General features: G+C 41.8%; 1 protein-coding gene across 2 annotated transcripts in view; it reads right to left on the bottom strand.

Annotated features, from left to right (window-relative positions):
- The window catches only part of LOC120515738 (TPR and ankyrin repeat-containing protein 1-like), a 220,052-nt gene that overhangs the window by 139,831 nt on the left and 58,123 nt on the right, over window positions 1-22,098 (bottom strand). The gene's annotated exons all lie outside the window — the stretch shown is intronic.

Genomic DNA, 22,098 nt, shown 5'->3' with positions numbered 1-22,098 from the left:
ATGGCCAGCGCACTGATCAGTCTATACCACAGGGCCCTTACTTTGTATTAGACAACGACCTTCTTTATCGTGTAGCAATGCATGATGGGCAGGAGAGAGCTGCTGCTAGTTCCGCGTACCTTCCGGCAGGTCTGCGAGCTAGCACACGCCCACCTCCTAGGTGGCCACTTGGGCAAAACTCTGTAGCGGATCAAGCTCCGTTTCTACTGGCCGGGAGTCAATGAGGAGGTTCGTCGCTTTTGCGCTTCCTGCCCGGAGTGTCAACTGCGACAAATTCCCAGGAGGGACCGTGCTCCTCTTGTCCCTATACCCCTGATTGATGTTCCCTTCCAAAGAATCGGGGTCGATTTGGTTGGACCCTTAGAGCCCTCAGCCCGAGGACACAAGTACATTTTAGTCCTCGTGGATTACGCTACGATACCCGAAGCTGTTCCGTTGCGCTCAGCTACATCCAAAGCTATCGCACGGGAATTACTAGGGTCTTTTCGCGTGGTGGTGTTCCCAAGGAAGTCTTGACAGACCAGGGGACACCTTTCACCTCGGAGACGTTCAAGGAGACTGCCAAGTTGCTGAAAATAAAGCATTTAAAGACCGTGGTGTATCATCCTCAAACCGACGGGTTAGTAGAGAGGTTTAATCAGACTCTCAAACAAATGCTACGTAAGGTGGTCAGCGAGGATGGAAGGAACTGGGATCAGCTCCTCCCCCTCGTCCTTTTTGCTTATCGGGAAGTCCCACAAGCCTCCACGGGGTTCTCCCCTTTTGAATTACTGTATGGGCGACAACCTCGGGCATATTAGACATTCTAAAGAAGGGTGGGAAGAAGAGGCTCTTCCCTCTACAAATATATTAGAGTATATCGCGCAGTCTGCGATAGATTGGGAAAGATTCGCCTCTCCTTAAAAGTCACATGGAAGAAGCACAAGCAGCACAGGCCCGTTATTACAACCGCTGCACGTCTCTTGGGAGTTCCACCGGAGATCGGGTCATGGTCCTAGTGCCTACCTCCCACTCTAAGCTGCTTGCCCATTGGCAGGCCCCTCTGAAGTTAAGGAGAGGAAGGGGCTGGTCGACTATTTGGTGAGTCAACCCAATCGTCGGCCAAAGGAGCGGTTTATCATGTGAACTTGCTGAAACCGTGGAAGGACAGGGACCCCGATCCCTCCTCCGCCAGCCCCACTCACTCTTCGCTCACACACACGCCTTAACTTCGTGCGGACTTAAGTCCCAGACAACGGCAGGAGCTGGAAACAGATATCCGGACCGTCCGGGAGGTAGTCAGCAAACGCCCTGGAAGGACCTCTCTGGTTGAGCACAACATTGTGACAGAGCCGGGGTTGTTGTCCGAGAACGCCCGTGATCGTCTTCCCGAGGCAAAAGGGCTGAAGTGGAGCTTGAGATCAAGTGCATGCTGGAGCTAGGTGTGATTGAGGAAAGTTATAGTCCCTGGTCCAGCCCAATTGTGCTCGTCAGTAAGCCTGGCGGGAGTTGGAGGTTTTGCAATGACTTCCGTCGGCAATCAAGTCTCCCAATTCGATGCTTATCCTATGCCTCGAGTGGACGACCTCCTCGAGAGGCTGGGACAGGCTCGGTACTTGACCACACTTGACATGACAAAGGGTACTGGCAGGTTCCTTTAACGGACACCGCAAGGAAAAACGCGTTTAGTACCCCTAGCGGACACTGGCAGTATCGTGTCCTTCCATTTGGGTTACACGGGCGCCAGCAACCTTCAGCGTCTGGTGGACAAAGTGCTCGGCCACATAACTCATACAGTGCTGCCTACCTGGATGGCGTGGTCATCTATTCCAGCACATGGACAGAACACCTACAGCAGGTCCAAGCGGTATTACGAACACTTGGTGAGGCGGGCTCGGATTAATCCCAAGAAATGCTTCTTTGGGTTAAGTGAAGCCAAATATTTAGGCTACCTGGTGGGTCGGGGTACCGTGAGGCCACAGTGCTCCAAAGTTGATGCCATTTTGAAATGGCCCGTCCGTGAACCAAGCGGCAGGTCCAAGCCTTTCGGATTAGCGGGTACTACCGCCGGTTTGTGCCCGCTTCGGAGAGCGGCGCCTTGACTGATTTAACAAAGAAGAGGGCCCCGAACATTGTGGTATGGACTGAGAACACAGGCACTGCATTTAGTGACTTGAAACAGGCCCTTACGTCTGCACCTATTTTGATGGCACCTAACTTTTCTTTGCCTTTTATCCTCCAGGCGGACGCTTGGACACAGGCCTGGGCGCGTGCTGAGCCAAAGCGTCGATGGTGTGGAACACCCCATCATGTTCCTAAGCCGGAAACTGTTGGACCGGAAACCAGGTATGCAGCGGTGGAGAGAGGCTTTGGCGATTAAATGGGCGATTACTCAGCTGAGGTACTACCTGTTGGGCCGGGAGTTCACTCTTGTCACGGACCATGCGCCTCTACAGTGGATGGCCCTGCACAAGGAGTCGAATCCCGGGTCACCCGGTGGTTTCTTGACCTGCAGCCGTAAAGTTTTCGCTCGTTCATCGCCGGGTGCTCTCCATGCCAACGCTGATGCTCTTTCTCGGTTCACGACCTCTCGGTTAGGTCGCCCGACCCGGCGGGTCTGGGCTAAGGGGGGGGCCTTGTCACACACGTGCGCATGGGAGGCAGCTAAAGGGCTTGAGTGATGGCAGTTCTGAGACAGGCGGGCTGTGGCAGAGTGCACTGACTCTTTTCTCACTTCCCTGTAGACCATCCCTGGGAGACTCCACCTGGCTCTCGTGACATCACTTCCGGGACCGAACCAATGGAGACAGAACCAACAAACGCCGGCCCCCCTGATGCCACGTCCGGGCCTGATCCAATGAGTGACGAACACGTGCCCGATTCCCATGACCTCACTTCCTGTCTTCCCCTTTAAAAGCCTGCCCTTTTTCCCCTTACCCTCAGTCTTGTCTTGGACTCGTTTGTATGCACATCAGTGCTGTTGTGGGTAAAAGAAACGATTTTTGCAGCCAGGATACCAAAATATACGGGTGGCTGCCCCAAAACTTCTTCGAGTATGTCTCAGTTTTGTGACAACATATATACACATACATATACATACACACATACATACATACACACACATATATACACACACATATATATATATATATATACATACACACACACATATATAAACATATATATACATATACATACATATCTACATATATACACACACAGCTATTTCGTATCAGTGCAATACGCTGCTTGTTAAAACGGATAACTCCGCTCTTACGCACAAGTCTGCGTGGATATTATGAACTATCGTATTTGTTCAAGTTCTATTTAAATTTTAAATAGAAGGAATTTTTATTTAGTCGACAGAAATATCTTTGGTAGGAATGGTAAAAACAGACAGGAATATTATTTGTGAATAAATCAACTCAAACCTTAAATAACTTAAAAGAACAAACATTCAAATTTCTTTACTCTTATGTAATTTTATATAAAAAATAAACTTAGATTTTAAATATCCCAAAAGATTTTGCTCTCCATAAAAATATATCCTGTCAAAATTATACAAATTCAAATATGAACATGCTGCTTAACAAAACCTGGAAATATAAATAAAATGTGTTCCTTTCAGCAATAACAAATCAAATCATTCAGTTGTCTTTGCTCATATGTCATTTTAGAGCTGGACGCCTGGCATCTTTTTTTGGCAACAGGTTCGTTTATGTTTGGTGTGAGGTTCTGTGTTGTGGAGATTCTCAGGATGGATTGCAGGTGCTCATCAGTGAGGCGACTCCTGTGTGCTGTTTTGTTAGTCTTTATCACTGAGAAGAGCTTCTCACACAGATATGTGCTACCAAACATGCACAAGGTTCGAGCCGCATGTAGACGGACTTTTTTTGTTCTTCAAAGTCACCAAAGCGCCGTGCAAACTCAGTGCGCCAGTTTATCAGCAAAGTGCGATTTGGGAACACCGTAGTGACGACTTGGTTTAACATTACTTGGCAACAGGGAAAGTTGCACTGGTGCATTTGTGTCTCCCATAAAAGCAACTTCACTTGAAATCACTTTGTGATTGTGCACGGGTAAAAACGCCGCTGAAGTCTCACTGATGAGCACCTGCAATCCATCCTGAGAATCTACACAACACAGAACTCCCTGATGTTTTGTCTCATAGTGCCGTCTTAGATTAAATTCTGTAATTACAGCCACATTAGCTCCACAAATGAGACACACGGGTTCAGTAAACATATACTCAGCCTCCCATCGGTTTTTAAAGGCTCTATTTTCAGAATCAACTTTTCTCTTCAGCATCGTGTGAGCTAGCTTCGCAATAACTTGCAGCATCATAAGCTAGACTTGATTAACGCGGTAAGTGTTCGGCAAGGCCGCTGAAGCGCTGCATTATGGGATCTGTAGTTTATTGTGTTACCAGCGCTTCTTATACCTGGGCCATTAATAACAATAATACAGTATATAAAATGATCTCGCGGGCTGGATATAATTACACGCCGGCCGGATGTGGCCCGCGGCCCTTGAGTTTGACACATATGGACTAAATAGAACTTGAAAAGATATATTTTTCAAATGTGATCGCAAATTCAGATAGAGTTGACGCGCACTACAGCCTGCATGCCTCAATAAGTCATCCTCCCTCGCTCTTACTTTTTACCGTTCATCTAATGAATACACTGAGTATGGCTTTACCAAAACAATCATTGATGGCGAATAAAGTATCCATTATTCGAGTATGTAGATCGGGATATATATATACATATATATATACCCGCGTATCATAGCGAGAAGTAGTGTGTTAAAAACGCTAGAAAAGAAAAGGGAACATTTTAAAAATAACGTAACATGACTGTCAATATACAGTATTTGTTTTGTGAGTGTTACTGAGTGTTGCTGTCATCAAGGATTTGATTATCATTATTTCTTTCAATCAGGTTCGTATTTGTAGGATGTGTTGTGTTCAAGTTACATTCCGTGTTTGTCAATCGTTGTAAAGATGACAGGTTTCATTCATCGATTCGTTTCTTACTGCATCAATAAACAGCTCGTCTTCTTCTTTATCTGAGACCTGACACACTGCATGCACGGGTTTTTTTTACACTGTCTTCCTTTAGCGGGACATTGACTTTTTCCAACGTGTGCTTTGTTTCCGCAGTAGATGGATTTATGAATATGCTTGTATGTATGAGACGCTTCATATTTTTTGCTGCCTTTTCAATTGTGTAATTCGGTTTTGTTCAGCGCTCTTTGGAACTGTTGCTTTTATCTGTGCACTGCGTCAGTTCACGTGAGCCACTCGGTGTACATGCATCGAAGGTTCCCAGCTGTGCTGGTGCCATCTCGTGCTATGTCCATGGCTGTATTTAATGTTACCTTAGTCCTGGCACTTAAAACTTTCTCTCGCAGTTTCGCTGAGTTTGTGTCAAACACCACCCTGACCATCTCATCTTCCTCTCCATAAGCACAGTCCTTCACCCGTGAATATTTACCCGTGGCAGTTTGCTATTGGATTGCCGCTGACGGACGGCCTTATATGGGCAGGCACTAAATTACAAACGCCAGCGGCAGCCTGTCTATGAACTTAATTTAAAGTGTAGGTTTACATCGTGCTTTGTTTCCGAAGTAGCAGAACTCATGAATATGGTTGTATATGTCACTCGCTCGCTTCTTATTGTTTCGCTGCCTTCTCAATTATATAATGCATGTTTTCTTCAGCGCTTTTTTGAGGTCTTCCTGGTTTTCTATGTACTGCGTGATTACGTGGGAGGCGTGATGATGTCACACGAAACTCCGCCCCCACGGCGTTGAAGCTCATCTCCATTACAGTAAATGGAGAAAAACTGCTTCCAGTTATGACCATTACGTGTAGAATTTCGATATAAAACCTGCCCAACTTTTGTAAGGAAGCTGTAAGGAATGAACCTGCCAAATTTCAGCCTTCCACCCACACGGGAAGTTGGAGAATTAGTGATGAGTCAGTGAGTGAGTGAGTGAGTGAGTGAGTGAGGGCTTTGCCTTTTATTAGTATAGATACTAGCCATGTGCGCCCAACTATATTGCGTGTGTTAAAGTTGTTTGTGAAGGGCTCCCTGTTTAGACGCAGCTGCCAGTCGTGAACTGGGCCCTTCGTCGCACAGCATTATGATTTTTTATAAGGGAAACAAAATTCCAAAAGAAAACCCTTGGACATTGATTTGATAGGAACGGCCTACTCGGAATCACTGTCCGAATAGTAATTATGTGGTGGTGTAGGAGCATTTCTGCTTCTGTCGTTCACAGTCCGTCTCGTTTTCACGACGCTATCATTTCCTCTCACGATGTCTTCTCAACCTTTCTCCAATCTCACTGGTTACTTTGTGGCATTCCAAAGAGTAAGGCAATATACACGGAGCAATGGTTATAAAAGGGGGACACACAGGTATCCAGGCTCTTTAAAGCATAAATAGGGATCACTTCACTGACATGTGACTGTGAGACACGCAACACTCACCGGCTACAACGTAACAATAATAATTTCCGGAACATGCTGTTACGTTGTCATTCATTTTACCCACTGTCTTTCTCTTATTCATATGTTACGTAGGCACGTACCTTTTATCTTCGGCAATCTCATTCTCTAACCAGGCCTCAGGAGCTAACCAGCGTAACACTGTCCACCACCCCTTTCGTTATTCCGGCACATTGTTGACATCCGTGAGTAACAACAACGTACTAAACTGGAAGATGATCTATGCATGCATTCGCAGACAAACAAAGATCAAGATCTAAATGAAGATCTCTTTAGTTAATTTAAAGCACAACAATTTGTTTAGTTTGAATGTATGTGTTTTGAGGTGTGACTGGAGTACTACAGTCTTCAGTAGTATAAGGCTGGAGGAGATTCTTAATGCAATGCCTATGTTTTAGCTGTTTCTCTACTGCCATCTAGTGCTCCTTCTTCTAATTCATTCGCGGACAAATGAAGATCAAGATCCAAATGAAGATTATATATAGAGATATAGGGCTTATATATATAAAAATAGTTTTACTGTCAAATAATTCAAAGAGTACGCAATACGTGTTTCACCCTAATTCTGGGCTCATCAGGTATTCACACTTACTGAACCCCCTCTCGGGAATCAAACCTCGGACGTCAGCGCTAGCATGTGGTTCGTTTATTTAACAGTATGTAGATCGGGGTAGGGCGGCATGGTGGCACAGTGGTAGCGCTGCTGCCTTGCAGTTAGGAGACCTGGGTTCGCTTCCCGGGTCCTCCCTGTGTGGAGTTTGCATGTTCTCCCCGTGTCTGCGTGGGTTTCCTCCGGGCGCTCCGGTTTCCTCCCACAATCCAAAGACATGCAGGTTAGGTGGATTGGCGATTCTAAATTGGCCCTAGTGTGTGCTTGGTGTGTGGGTGTGTTTGTGTGTGTCCTGCGGTGGGTTGGCACCCTGCCCTGGATTGGTTCCTGCCTTGTGCCCTGTGTTGGCTGGGATTGGCTCCAGCGGACCCCCGTGACCCTGTATTCGGATTCAGCGGGTTAGAAGATGGATGGATGGATGGATAGATCGGGGTATATATATATAGAGAGAGAGCAAAATACCCGTGCTTTGCAGCGGAGAAGTACAGTGGAACCTCTGTTTGCGAGCATAATTCGTTCTGGAAACGTGCTCGCAATCCAAAGCACTCGTATATCAAAGCGAATTTCCCCATAAGAAATAATGGAAACTCAGATGATTCGTTCCACAACCCAAAACTATTCATATAAAAATGATTAATACAAAATATAAAGTAAAAATACATAAAACAAATTAACCTGCACTTTACCTTTAAAAAGAATCATGGCTGGTGTGAGTGAGTTTCTAAACTCAAGTGGGATTCCACCCAACAGGACGACACGCGGAGGAGTGTCCCAAAGCAATCACAATCTCCCAGCGCTGTAGCAGTTCGCCGTATAAGCGCATCCAAAAAAATCGCAGACATGCTATAAGCGCCTGCCGTCTAAGGGTGATACAAGGAACATTATAAAGATCCCGCTACAATAAATAACAGCGCTGTTGCTGTTTCAAGCTGAATAAAGCTGGTGTTGTTAAAGTACTGAAACTCAGCTTCGTGTTTTGGGGTACAAGATGGGGACTCACACTTCACAGCACACGTGCGCGCAAGCACACACACACACACATTCACAATTCTGTAGTAAACAGTATACGTTCGTACGGATGTTGACTATATGAGTGAGGCACACAGACTCATACGGAGAATAGGAGACGATTGCCCTCAAGAGAAGAGAGAGAGAGCGAGATAAGGAGAGAGAGACGCGGGCGAGCGAGAGAGATAAGGAGAGAGAGAGAGAGAGAGACGCGCTGCGTGCGAGCGAGAGCCATAAGGAGAGAGAGAGAGATGCACTCGCGAGCGAGCGAGATAAGGAGAGAGAGACGCGAACGAGAGAGAAGAACCATCAGCTCAGTTGTGATCACATGACGCTCAGCAGACAAAGTGTATCCATACTACTCGTATTGCAAGACATCGCTCGTTTATCAAGTCAAAATGTATTAAAAAAATTTTGCTCGTCTTGCAAAACACTTGTAAACCGAGGTTCCACTGTCGTGTGTTAAAGAAGTTAAGAAAAAGAAAAGGGAACATTTTAAAAATAACATAACATGATTGTTAATGTAATTGTTTTGTGACTGTTATGAGTGTTGCTGTCATCAAGGATTTGATTATCATTATTTCTTTCAATCAGGTTCGTATTTAGAGGATGTGTTGTGTTCAAGTTACATTCCGTGTTTGTCAACCATTGTAAAGTTATCAGGTTTCATTCATCGATTCCTTTCTTACTGCATCAATAAACAACTTGTCTTCCTCTTTATTTGAGACATCACACACTGCATGCACGGGTTTTTTTTACAGTCTTCCTTTAGCTGGACATTGACTTTTTCTACCGTGTGCTTTGTTTCCGCAGTAGCTGCACTTATGAATATGCTTGTATGCGTCACTCGCTTCATATTATTTTGCTGCCTTCTCAATTGTGTAATGGTTTTTTGTTCAGCGATCTTTGGAGCTCTTGCTTTTTGTCTGCGTACTGCGTTCACAGTCAGTTCACGTGAGCCGCTCGGATTACATGCATCAAAGGTTCTGAGTTGTGCTTGTGCTATCTCGTGCGATCTGAGTTTGTGCCAAACACCACCCTGACCATCTCAACTTCATTTCCATAAGCACAGCCCTAAACCTGCGAATATTTAGCGGTAGAGTATTTCTATTGGATTGCCGCTGACGGACGGTCTTATATGGGCAGGCACTCAATTATGTGGGTGGCATGACAATGAGAGACACAACTCCGCCTCACATGGCGACCGAGCTGCAGGCTATGGCCGGTATATATGTACATAAATAAATTCCAGTTATGACTGTTACACGTAGAATTTCGAAATGAAACCTGCCTAACTTTTGTAAGTAAACTGTAAGGAATGAGCCTGCCAAATTTCAGCCTTCTACCTACACGGGAAGTTGGAGAATTAGTGATGAGTGAGTGAGTGAGTGAGTGAGTGAGTCAGTCAGTCAGTGAGGGCTTTGCCTTTTATTGGTATAGATATACAGTCCCCTCATAGACCCTGAGATCATCAGAGGTGACTGTGTGCAGAGGGTGCAGACCTATAAATACCTGGGAGTGAAGCTGGAAGATGAATTGGACTGGACTGCTAATACTGATGTTCTGTGCAAGAGAGGACAGAGCCGACTATACTTCCTTAGAAGGCTGGCGTCTTTCAACATCTGCAATAAGATGCTGCAGATGTTCTATCAGACAGTTGTGGCGAGCGACCTCTTCTACGTGGTGGTGTACTAGGGAGGCAGCATAAAGAAGAGGGATGCCTCACACCTGAACAAACTGGTGAGGAAGTCAGGCTCTATTGTAGGCACGGAGCTGGACAGTTTGACATTCGTGGAAGAGCGATGGGCGCTAAGCAGGCTCCTGTCAATCATGGAGAATCCAATGCATCCACTGGACAGTATCATCTCCAGACAGATGAGCAGCTTCAGCGACAGTCTACTGTCACTGTCCTGCTCCACTGACAGACTGAGGAGATCGTTTCTCCCCCACAGTATGCGACTCTTCAGTTCCACCAGGGGGGTAAACGTTAACATTATATTATTGTCTGTTTTACCTGCATTTTTATCACTCTTTAATTTAATATTGCTGTTTTTTGTGTGTTTTTTTATCAGTATGCTGCTGCTTGAATATGTGAATTTCCCCTTGGGATTAATAAAGTATCTCTCTCTTTTCTATTATATTAAGAATAGGAAGAAACATAGGGTGACATACAAGAGTAGCAAGAGTAGAGGAAGATGCACACAGTTAGATTATATCCTATGCAGGAGGGTCAATCTGAAGTAAACAGAGGCTTACCAGATGTAGTTAGGCAGCATAGGTTGTCTGTAGGATGTCGTTGGAGATCAAGAAGAGGAGGAGAGTGAGGGCAGAGCTGAATGGTGGAAGTTGAAAAAGGAAGACTACAAGGTTGAGTTCAAGGAGGAGGTAAGACAGGCACTGGGTGGCAGTAAAGAGTTGTCAGATAGTTGGGCAACTACAACAGAAGTAGTAAGGGTGACAGCAAGAAGGGTGCTTGGCATGACATTTGGACAGAGGAAGAAGGAAAAGGAAACCTGGTGGTGGAATAGAGAAGTACAGGAGAGAATACAGAGGAAGAGGCTGGGGAAGAAGAAGAAGTGGAATAGTCAGAGAGATGCAGAAAGTAGACAAGAGTACAAGGAGATAAGGTGTAAGGTGAAGAGAGAGGTGGTGAAGGGTAAATAAAAGGCATATGATGAGTTGTATGAGAGGCTGGACACTACGGAGTGAGAAAAGGACCTGCACCAATTGGCTAGAGAGAGGGACCGAGCTGAGAAAGATGTGCAGCAGGTTAGAGTGATAAAGATGCAAACATACAAGCAAGGAGGGTGTGTTCATTAGATGGAAAGAGTACTTTGAGAGGCTGAGAGAGAGAAGGTTGGATTATGTGGCGATTGAGAATCATTAAGTGCAATGGATTAGGAAGGAGGAAGCAAGGACAACTATGAAGAGGACGAAGAATGGAAAGGCTGTTGGTCTAGATGACATACCTGTGGAAGCATGGAGGTGTTTAGCAGAGATGGCTGTAGAGTTTTAACCAGATTGTTTAATGGAATCGTGGAAAGTGAGAGGATGCCTGAGGAATGAAGAAGTGCATTGGTACAGATTTTTAAGAATTAGGGGGATGTGCAGAGCTGTAGTAACTACAATTTAGTGAACAGCAGTGTGGTTTCATGCCAGGAAAGAGCACCACAGATGCAATGATTGTTCTGAGGATGTTGATGAAGAAGTATAGAGAAGGCCAGAAAGAGTTGTATTGTGTCTTTGTGGGCCTGGAGAAAGCATATGACAGGGTGCCTCGAGAGGAGTTATGGTATTGTATGAGAAAGTCTAGAGTGGCAGATAAGTATGTAAGAGTTGTACAGGATATGTACAAGGGAAGTGTGACAGTGGTGAGGTCTGCGGTAGGAGTGAGAAATGCATTCAAAGTGGAGGTGAGATTACATCAGGGATCAGCTCTGAGCCCTTTCTTGTTTGCAATGGTGATGGACAGGTTGACAGACAAGACTAGATAGGAGTCCCCTGGACTACAATGTTTGCTAATGACATTGTGATCTGTAGCGAATGAATGGAGCAGGTTGAGGAGACCCTGGAGAGGTGGAGATATACTCTAGAGAGGAGACAAATGAAGATCAGTAGGAACAAGATAGAATACATGTGTGTAAATGAGAGGGAGATCAGTGGAATGGTGAGGATGCAGGGAGTAGAGTTGTCAAAAGTGGATGAGTTTAAATACTTGGGATTAACACTACAGAGTAACGGGAATTGTGGAAGAGAGGTGAAAAAGAGAGTTCATGCGGGATGGAATGGGTGGAGAAGAGTGTCAGCAGTAATGTGTGACTGACGGGTATCAGCAAGAGTGAAAGGGAAGGTCTACAAGACAGTAGTAAGACCAGCTATGTTATATGGGTTGGAGACAGTGGCACTGACCAAAAAACATTAGACAGAGCTTAAGTGGCAAAGTTAAAAATGTTTAGATTTGGATTGGATGTGACAAGGATGGATAGGATTATAAATGAGTATATTTAGAGAAGACATGCAGGTGATGGGTGTAACAGAGCAAAATGCAGAGTATATGAAGATATGGAAAAAGATGGTCCATTGTGGTAACCCCTAATGGAAGCAGCCAAAAGAAATATAAGATAGTGTAAGATTTATGATTATTGCAAATCCTCTTACAGCATTCCTAGAGTTATTTCTGGTAATAAACTGGCCATTATTTCCTACACATCATTGTTAGCAAGTTGACTAATTCTGCTAAACTGCAAGATTTCTAATGCACCCTTAATGAATAAATGAGAAAATGGTATCATCTAAAACTAGAAAAAATACTATTCTATTAAATTGCACAAAGCCTCCTTAGAATTTGGCAATATTTCACTAATGTTATTTTAAGTTAAGTCTGCTGAGCTCCTGCCTATGTCTCAGCTAAACTCCTATTTTTCTAACTAATAACAGATTGTATAATACTGTTGGCTTCTTTTTCATTACTAATTAGGTTTCGGCTCTGGGTGAAAGTGAGGCATGGCAAATAATCAAAAATATTATTTATTTTTCTGATATATGAGATCAATTATATTTCTGATTGCACAAACTTTTTAAATCTTTTATTTTTATTTTGACTAAGATATATGTTTGATTGTCATACTATAAAACTTCTTATGTACTGTACAGATTCAGAACAAATGAAATTTTGCAACATAAGAAAGTTAGTATTGTCTTTTAAATTTTACATTTTACTGATTTACAATACAAAGAACTCCAGCTTGGTACAGTGCAGGTAACATAAGAGCATGTGGTATAAGATCCAGTCTCCCAGGGTTCTGCAGCTGCAGTGAGTCTTTTATTGGCTTTAATTGCTATTTATTTTCAATCCACATGATGGAGGAGAGAGCTATAAGACAAATTAGGCGAATTCATTCTTGTAGTTAAGTTATCAGGGGGTTATTCAACAAAGCATGATTATAAAGTAAGCCTCCCTTAAATTGAGACACCAGGCTTATTTGAGCTGGTTTCAGTTTTAAGAAAAATGATTTGTGTAAGTCGCACAAGTTGAGGCAACTCAGGCCCCTTCTTCAAGCAAGATGTAATGGCATTAATGATTATATTTTGCCTGAAAAAGGGGCCTGAGTTGCCTCAAAAGCTTGCATATTGTAGTATTTTTAGTTAGCCAAATAAAGGTGTCATTTTGCTTGACTTCTGACTACATTCATAATGGCTAACATGATACAACACCCTAGTAACTTTGTATTTTTAATTCCTCTTTACCATTCCTGATGCGCTTCACTTTCTCCTTCATTGTTCTTTTACTACTACAATAGTGAAACAATCTCTTTGGGACATCTTTCAGCTTATCTGCTATATTCTTCTCTAACTGCCTTGTAGCCTCCCTAATATTCTTCGTAATGGTTGCCCTCATACTTTCATATGCCCATGATTCACATCGAAGTTATTAGTCTTATACATCTGTTATTTTCTTTTGCAGCCTCTTTATCAACTCTTTTTAAACCACTGAAAATTTTTTTTTAAATTTGCTACTACAGTATTCATAAATTTTGGTATAAATCTATCCTGCAATATACAAGGAATATGTATTATATGTTTTTAAACTTGTTCCACTGCTCCTCAACTGTCTCCACACTTAAAAGCTTATCAGAATACATCCTCCACAGACTTTGCCACATCTGCTCAAAATTTGCCCAACCAAAGTTAAACTTAACAGTTTTAGTCTGTACATCCATATTCTTCTAAAACACTGAGAATTGTACTATGTTATAGCCATTTGACACTAGTGGTTCAATCATCTCTACACCCTTAATTCTATCCTGATTATTAGAAAATACTAAATCCATACATGCTTCCCTCTGCATTGGTGCATTTTTATTTTTATATTGTTGTTCGTGCCTTTATGTACAGTTCTAAACCTGACCTGTCATAAACTCCATGATCATATTGTTATTTAATGTTTACAGTGTGAAATGCAACGACACTAACTAGAAATTGAAACAAAGTATTGAAACTTCCCTTGATTTGGGACAAAGCAAATGGACTATAAGTGTGAAAATGATTTTCAGTTTATCTGACTTGTGACTTGTTCTTAAATATTTAAAAAATGACTCAACTTGACCCTATTATTATTTTTCAAACTGCGTTCTTTACATTCCACTAATATACTGTATTGTATCCTTAGCCACATGAATTAAATCATGTTCATATGGCTAAGATGTTTAGATACTTAAACTAAATTATACCAGGCAATAAAATTGCTTTTAACTCTTTAACTCATTGGTTATGTGCCAGGACCCAAGTGAGGGCAGTAGTGAATTAAAGCTGTTTGAATTGTAATATAAAAAACATAAAAATGGGAAGGAATGCAGGTAATCTAGAACCTAATCCAGAAAGCATTAGATGCAAAGCAGGAACAATCCCTGGAAAGCACATCAGCCCATGATAAGGTGGACACACTCACACACACACACATACACACACCACATCCAAGTTAACAAAGCCAGTTTACTGAACCAGCATGTGTTTGGATTGTGTGTTATTAATAAAATTAAAATAAAAAAACACAAGGACCAGAAAGTGGATACTGGGAAAATCTTAAAACTAAATCCATAAGGACAATAGCGGGGTGTGTAGTTAAAGTCAGATCCCTGAAGCTGTGAGGGATCAGTACTTAAAAATTCCCTTTGTCCAAAGTACGTGCAGCAGCCATGTCATCTCAGGGAGTAGAAAGGCTGGGAGTGTGAAAGAAAACATAAATTTAGTATGTTATAACATTTTATCTGTGCAGAATGTGCTAAAAGCAGAGAGACTAGAAATCTCTGCTTAAACTTCTGAGTTCTGAGAGGGGTCTGGCCAAACAAAGACAAACACTTCATACACAGTGCTGGATAGCAAGCAGGCTACAAATCTCATACACACAGACCTCAAGCTGACAAGGAATGCGAGCAGCTGCACATGTTCGTGTGAGATGCTTTTAGCATACCAGATAAACATGTTAAGTTACACATTAAGTTACACATAAGCAGGAAACTGAAAAGGGTTGAGGGCTCTGTATTGGAAAAGGACAATAACTGATTAGAAAAAATGGGACAGCATGTACAGCATGTGATTTTTGTGGTTTAACAAATCTGTGAAGTCTTATAATGTGTGATCAATGCACCTTCGACAATGGGAGGTCCTCTCAGGCAGTGTCTTAAATTGGTTTCAGTCTTATTTAAACAGGAAGAAAATTCTTTGTTTGTTGTGGTAATCGTGTCTCATATATATCATGATATTGTATATGATGTACCAAAGGATCTATTCTGGGTCCACTGCTCTTTTTAATCTATATGCTTCCATTAGGTTAAATTATCTCAAAACACAAGGTGAGCTACCACAGCTATGAAGATGACACACAGCTGTATTTATATATAGCACCTGATGACCCCGATGCTCTTGGCTCTCTGCTTCAATGTCTTAGGAGTATTTCTGAATGGATGAGTAGTAACTTTCTCAAACTAAATAAGGAAAAAAACTGAAATCTTACTGATTGGCAAATATGCATATAGTGAGTATATCAGAAATAAACTTGATCCCTTAGTTTTAAAAATTAAGGTGGAGGTAAAGAATTTAGGGGTAATCATCGACTCTGACCTAAACTTTAAATCACATATTAACCGGATTACTAGGAATGCATTCTTTCACTTAAGGAAAATAGCAAAAGTTAGACCTCTTATAACTTTACAAGACACTGAAAAATTAATTCACGCTTTTGTTTTTAGTCGCCTAGATTACAGTAATGTACTAATAACAGGAGTATCCAAGAAAGACATCAATTGCTTGCAGTTAAAGTAGAATGCAACAGAGAGAATCTTAACTAGAAAAAGAAAATTTGAGCACATCTCACCAGTTTTAGCATCATTACATTGGTTGCCTGTGTCACTCAGAATTGACTTTAAAATATTACTAATGGTAATAAAGCTTTAAATAATCTTGCCCGTCATATATTTTGGAATGCCCATCCACCTTCACTCAAAGTAGTAACCTTAGATCTTCAAATGGATATCTGCTTATAATTCCAAGAGCCAAGCTTAAAATTTGTGGTGAAGCGGCCTTTTGCTGTTATGCACCTAAAATCTGGAATACTTTACCTTTAGAAATTTGTCAGACTAATATGGTGGAACATTTTAAAAAACTTGCTAAAAACTCATTATTTTAATTTGCCATTTTTGTAGCGACTTTTCAGTTGTATTCTTAATAGACTACTAGGGGGCTCTGCCTCCTGCTCGCTTTGCCCGCCCATCCCCGGGTTTGATTTACTGGATATACAATTTAAAGAGATTGTTATTTTCATGGGAATTGTTACATATGCATTATTATCACTTTTACTTTAAAACTTTTGTAAAAACAATACTTGTCTTTTATTTCCAGCCCTGGGTGTGGTTAAATCTTTCTCGCTGGACTTATAATTCTGCTCGTGTTGTTATGGGGTGGCGGCTGAACTCACGCTAAGGAGATGTCGTCGGATCATCTGCTGTCTTTCTGCTGCTGATACTGGTTAGCTGCATGTTGTTTTTGTTGCGCTGCATGTCAATCATTTCAAAGCCCGTAGAGCAGCTGTCCTTTTGCCACTTCGCGTCTCAGCTGGTCACGTTCTGAAATGGGGGTGGGGGAGGAGAGGTTCTGAACGCACGCTAAGGAGAAGTGTTCAGATCATCTGCTGGCTTCCTGCTGCTGGCAAGCTGCGTGTTCTGCTTGTCGCTTGTTGTTGTTTTAAGAGCTGAGAGCACATGAACCGTATCTGCAAAAAGCATTCCAACATCTGCTTGGTTAGATGTCCGTGAACTGGTTTTAAATGATATCTCACTGTCTTGTCTCGCATGATGTTAAACTGTCTCTCGCGGGATGTCAAATTGTTTTCGCCTGACGTTAAAGTGTCTCTCGCAGGATGTCAAATTGTCTTCCGAGAAGATCACGTCTTGTCTCCTCTCCCTAGTTTCCCTCCCAGGATTTTTTTTTTTTTATAATAGAGACATATGGGCATAGAATTACCATATTCTTCAGGGAACTGATTTTACTACTAATCCCCACTATTCTCTGTTGTTTCTTTCTGGTTCTTCTGTGGAGGCAATCTTCACCTGCATCTTCGATCAAGGTACCATTCAGCCCCCTGAGATGTTGAAATGAAGGTGCATGTCTCAGCTGTCCATTAGCTGTCTTCATCAAATCCTATCATGTGAAGTATGAAAACTAAGAGGTTTCATTTAGGAACATTTATGTTAGGAGGAATGCCTAGTGTGGCTGGATGGACTTTTGGCTGCAGATTGTGGTTTTATTTTCTCCAGTCTAACTGGAGCTTTTTTTTTTGTTTTTTTCCTGTCCTTCTGGCCATCTGATGCTACCTTGTTTTGTTGTTATTTATTCTTTAATGTACGAATTGAAAGAAAATGAACTACCACATTTCTCAAGGTTACTGTGTGAGGTAGAGACAGCCGAGTGGATTGGGGTGGAGGCCTTTGATAGGCAATCCCTTGTAGTTTTCAGTGGGCAACATACCTTGGTCCAGTGTGCACCATGCTTTCACTGTCGAAGCATTCTTCAAAAACAACAAGTCCATCATCACTATGCAATGCACCTTCTGAACACACTTCAGCATTCCTCCTAACAATGATGCCCAAAATCAGAAAGCATTTCGTCAGTGGGTGGCTAAATTTAGACAGACGGGTACAACAATGAGCAGAAAATCTCCAGGCTGTCCTCAGATTGTACGAACGCCTGAAAACATCTAAGCTGTAAGAGCATCAATTTTGCAGTCATCTAGATTTTCAGCACGCAAACATGCTTCTGCCTTAGGCATTTCCAACATGTTTTTGAGGAGGTTTTTGCATGAGGACCTTAATTTCCATCCATATAAAATGATGATAGTGCAGGAACTCACTGAGAGACTGGGAGAGCCATATAGAGTTGTGCGCAAACATTCCGCAAACCGTTCATCGAGGTGCCATCATCATGTGCGTGAGTGTGTTACAGTTTGGTGCGCCGGTATAGAATTTGGCATTGTAGGCCCTTACTTTTTTAAGGAGGGGGAAGCAACGGTCACTGTCACTTTAGAACGTTACATTGAAATGCTAGAGAACATTTTGCTGCCCCAACTGGAAGAAATGGATGTGGTAGATGTCTGTGGTGGTTTCAACAGGATGGAGCAACAGCTCATACGGCGCAGGGTTACATGCAAGTTTTGCAGGAGATGCTTCAAGGGAAGCTTGTCTCCCTGCATGGCAAAGTTGGGTGGCCTTCACATTCGCCTGATCTCGCTCTGTGCAATTTCTTCTTGTGGGGCTCAAGAATCTCAAGTTGAAGGTATACACACACCGACCTCAAAACCTTGAAGCCCTTAAGAACGCTGTTCACCATGAAATCGCCACTATTCCCATTGAAATGACCGAACAAGTCATGCAAGCATTCAGAAATCGTCTCGAAGAGTGTATCGCTAATGATGGCCACCAGCTTGAAGACATCATTTTTAAAACACAGTGAAAAAATATTATTTTGTATACTCTTTCTTGTGTCGTAATGACATTTATTTCATCTTGTAGCATTTTTGTAGAATAAACATTTCAAATGCGGTACTTCTTTTTGGTTCACCCTGTATATTGTCCAATCTTAATTGTTATCTCTCCTTATAACTGTCCTTTGTCATTTTATAAAGCACATTGAGCTACATTGTTTTATGAAAATGTGTTATATAAATAAATGTTATTTTTGTTGTAGCCATGTATTATTTTATATTATAATTGAGATATGCAAATCTGTTATGTGAGCTGAGTGGGTATAAACCAGTGTTCAGTGACTGTCCTTTCTCCCTAATAAGTTAGCTGCAGGGATTTCCCTTTTCATGAAAATAAATAAAGAAAGATGACAGGTTTCATCCTTCCTGGTTCTTCAGGGTGATTATTTATATTGATTAAATATCTACCACACAAAGTGTAATACTATGCAACCTCTGAACAAATGCAGCACATCACTGCTGGTCAAAAGATCAATTTTAGTTAGCGGTTCATTTCCTTGCTATAAACATTTACCCGTATAATCAAAAACTGTAGAATGTTTAAGCATGCAGTGCCTTGCAAAAATATTCAAAAGTATTGTATATACGGTAAATAAAAAACAAGTTAAAGCTGAAAAGTGATGAGTGCCTATGTTCGATCCCCTCAGCTATGAAACCTCTAAATAAGATCTGGCCACACCAATAAACTTCAGAAGTCAGAAGAATTAGTTGATTAAAATCCACCTGAGTGTAATCAAAGTGTCACATGATGTCTGTATAAACAGAACTGTTCTGAAAGGCCCCTGACCCTGCAACACCACTAAAGAAGCAATATGAACACCAAGGAGCACTCCAAACAGGACAGATTCAAGGTTGTTGAGAAGTATAGATCAGGGTTGGGTTAAAAAATGTATCCCAAACCTTGAATATCTCACAGAGCACCACTAAAACCGGTATAACAAAATGGGAAAAATATGGCACCACTACAAACCTGACAAAAGAAGGGTGCCCACCAAAACTCACAGGGAGGGCAAAGAAGGGCATTAATCAGAGATGCAACAATTATACCCAGGATAACACTAAAGAAGCTGCAAAGATCCACAGAGTGGAGGTTTATGTAAGAGTGACCAGAAAAAAAGCTGTTGCTTAAAGAAAAAATAAGAAAGCATGTTTGGAGTTTGCCCAACAGCATTCTGTGGACTCCCTATACACATGGAAATTTTTTTTCTGGTCAGATGACTTTCTGGCCATCATGGGAAACGCCATGTGTAGTGCAAACCCAACACTTGTCATCACCCTGAGAACACCATACCAACAGTGAAGCATGGTGGTGGAAGCATCATGCTGTGGGGATGTTTTTCAATGGCAGGGGCAGGAAAACTGGTCAGAATTGAAGAAAAGGTGGATGGTACTAAATACAGGGCAATTCTTGAGGAAAACCTGTTTCAGTCTGCCATAGAATTGGGACTGGGATGAAGGTTCTCCTTCCAACAGAACAATGACCCTAAACATAATGCTAAACGTAAAAGCTAAACTTTAAGTATCTTTGTATGGCCTCGTCAAAGCCTAAACTTCAATCCAATTGAGAATCTGTGGCATGACTTGAAGATTGCTGTATACCAACACAACTCATCTAACTTGAAGGAGCTGATGTAGTTTTGCCTGAAGGAATGGGCAAAAATCCCAGTGTCAATGTGCTAAATTAATAGAGACATTCCCCAAGAGACCTGCAGCTGTAATTGCAGCAAAAGATGGCTTTACAAAGTATTGACTTCAGGGGTCAAAACCTATACACACTCGTGTTTTCTGCTTTTTGTCTTATTATTGTGTGTGTCACAATAAAAAACTATATTGCACCTTCAGTGTTGTGCAAGTTGTGCAAATAAAAAGGTGCTAACCCCCCAAAAATCAATTTTTACTCTAGGTTGTAATACTGCAAAACTGGACAAACACTGAGGGAGATAAATATTTTCATAAGATACAGTAAGTTTGACGTACTGGACACACCTATGGTTCACTTTAGTTGGGTACTGCGCGAGACCATGTATGGACTACAAGGTCTTACTTTACTTTTTAAACTGTTCATGTTCTTTGTCCCCACCTAATAGATTAAACAAGCAAGCACAAGACACAAATATTCCTGGTTTCCATTTAGATAAGACGGTGAAATGTGAAGTTTAAGTTTGAACTTTAATGTATGAATGTTGTACGAATACTTTACAATAAAGAAATTTGATGATAAAGGGAAATCGTTTTAACTGCTTGTGACTCCTCATAAGGAAGCCTTTTTGAAGCATGAGTGTGATCTTACTGACGCACTGTCACAAAGTAATTAGCATGGTTCAATGTCTAAATTGAGTAATTTCCCTCCACCACCTCAGCATTATAATATGCCCCACACTGTCCTATTCTGTGGTGTGCTGACTGGTAAAACGTAAATATAAAATTATGCTAATACAGGATATGTAAAGCACAGTTGCCTTTACCAGAATAAAGTGTGATTTGGAATCAAGCACATCTTTTTAGCTGGGGACAGGTAAAACCTGCTGTTTGTAAATCCCAGAATCTAAAGTACTAATACTCTCTCAGAGGTAGAGCTTCTGGGAGAGGTGACACTGCTGCGATCCCTCAGGACCTTCAGGAAATGATCACAGATAAGATTAAAAAGTGCTTTCCTACTGTACACTTTACTCACAAGAAATGACTACTTCCCTAGTAAGACCTCAGTTTCCAGGGTATGCAACCCACGATTCCATGTTGAAAAGTATTTCCTTTCCTGCGATAGACTGACACCCTTTCCAAGGATTCATCTTTATGCACGATGTTTGCTGAGATAGGGTTAGAGTTTCCTTCAACCAAGTTTGAGATAAGTGGATTTAGAAAATGGATGGATGGATTTCCTTATTTCCTTCCCTTAACTCACATCTGACACATGAATGTTGTTGGGGAAAAAATCCAGCAATCTTGAAAAAGTTAGCGCAGCTAACTACATCTAAAAGTTGAGAAGGTGTCTATAAGAAAGATTCATATCCTAGCCCTCACATTTACACACACACCCTGGCTGTATTGGAATTACTGGTGTAGTAAGATTGACAAATGCCCTAGATCATTTCCTTTATGACAAGTGAAAAATAATTACATGTGGGGAGTGTCTGTCTCTTTTATGGTGTACAGCAATGTAAGCATCCATTGCATGCTGAGTAATATTTCCTTCATTATTTGTAATGATCCCACTTTTTGAAAAGTTGCATGGTTCTAAACAGTTCAGTGTTTCACCCACCCATGTATTTCCTAAACCTCTTGCCACAGTAATTGAATATGGCACTTGTGATTCAGTCCAACTGTGTTTAAAATGTGAATAGCTTTGTGTACATGCTTACAAAATAACTTATTTTGCTTAAGCGTATTCCCATTACTGGGCACTAGGTGCCATTTGCTATTAAAAGGGGTGCAAAAACATTGAAAGAACAT

The sequence above is a fragment of the Polypterus senegalus genome, chromosome 15 (genome assembly GCF_016835505.1).
Source record: "Polypterus senegalus isolate Bchr_013 chromosome 15, ASM1683550v1, whole genome shotgun sequence".
Taxonomy (NCBI): domain Eukaryota; kingdom Metazoa; phylum Chordata; class Cladistia; order Polypteriformes; family Polypteridae; genus Polypterus; species Polypterus senegalus.
Note: the sequence above shows the minus strand (reverse complement) of the source record. Positions and strands in the feature narration are given on the sequence as shown.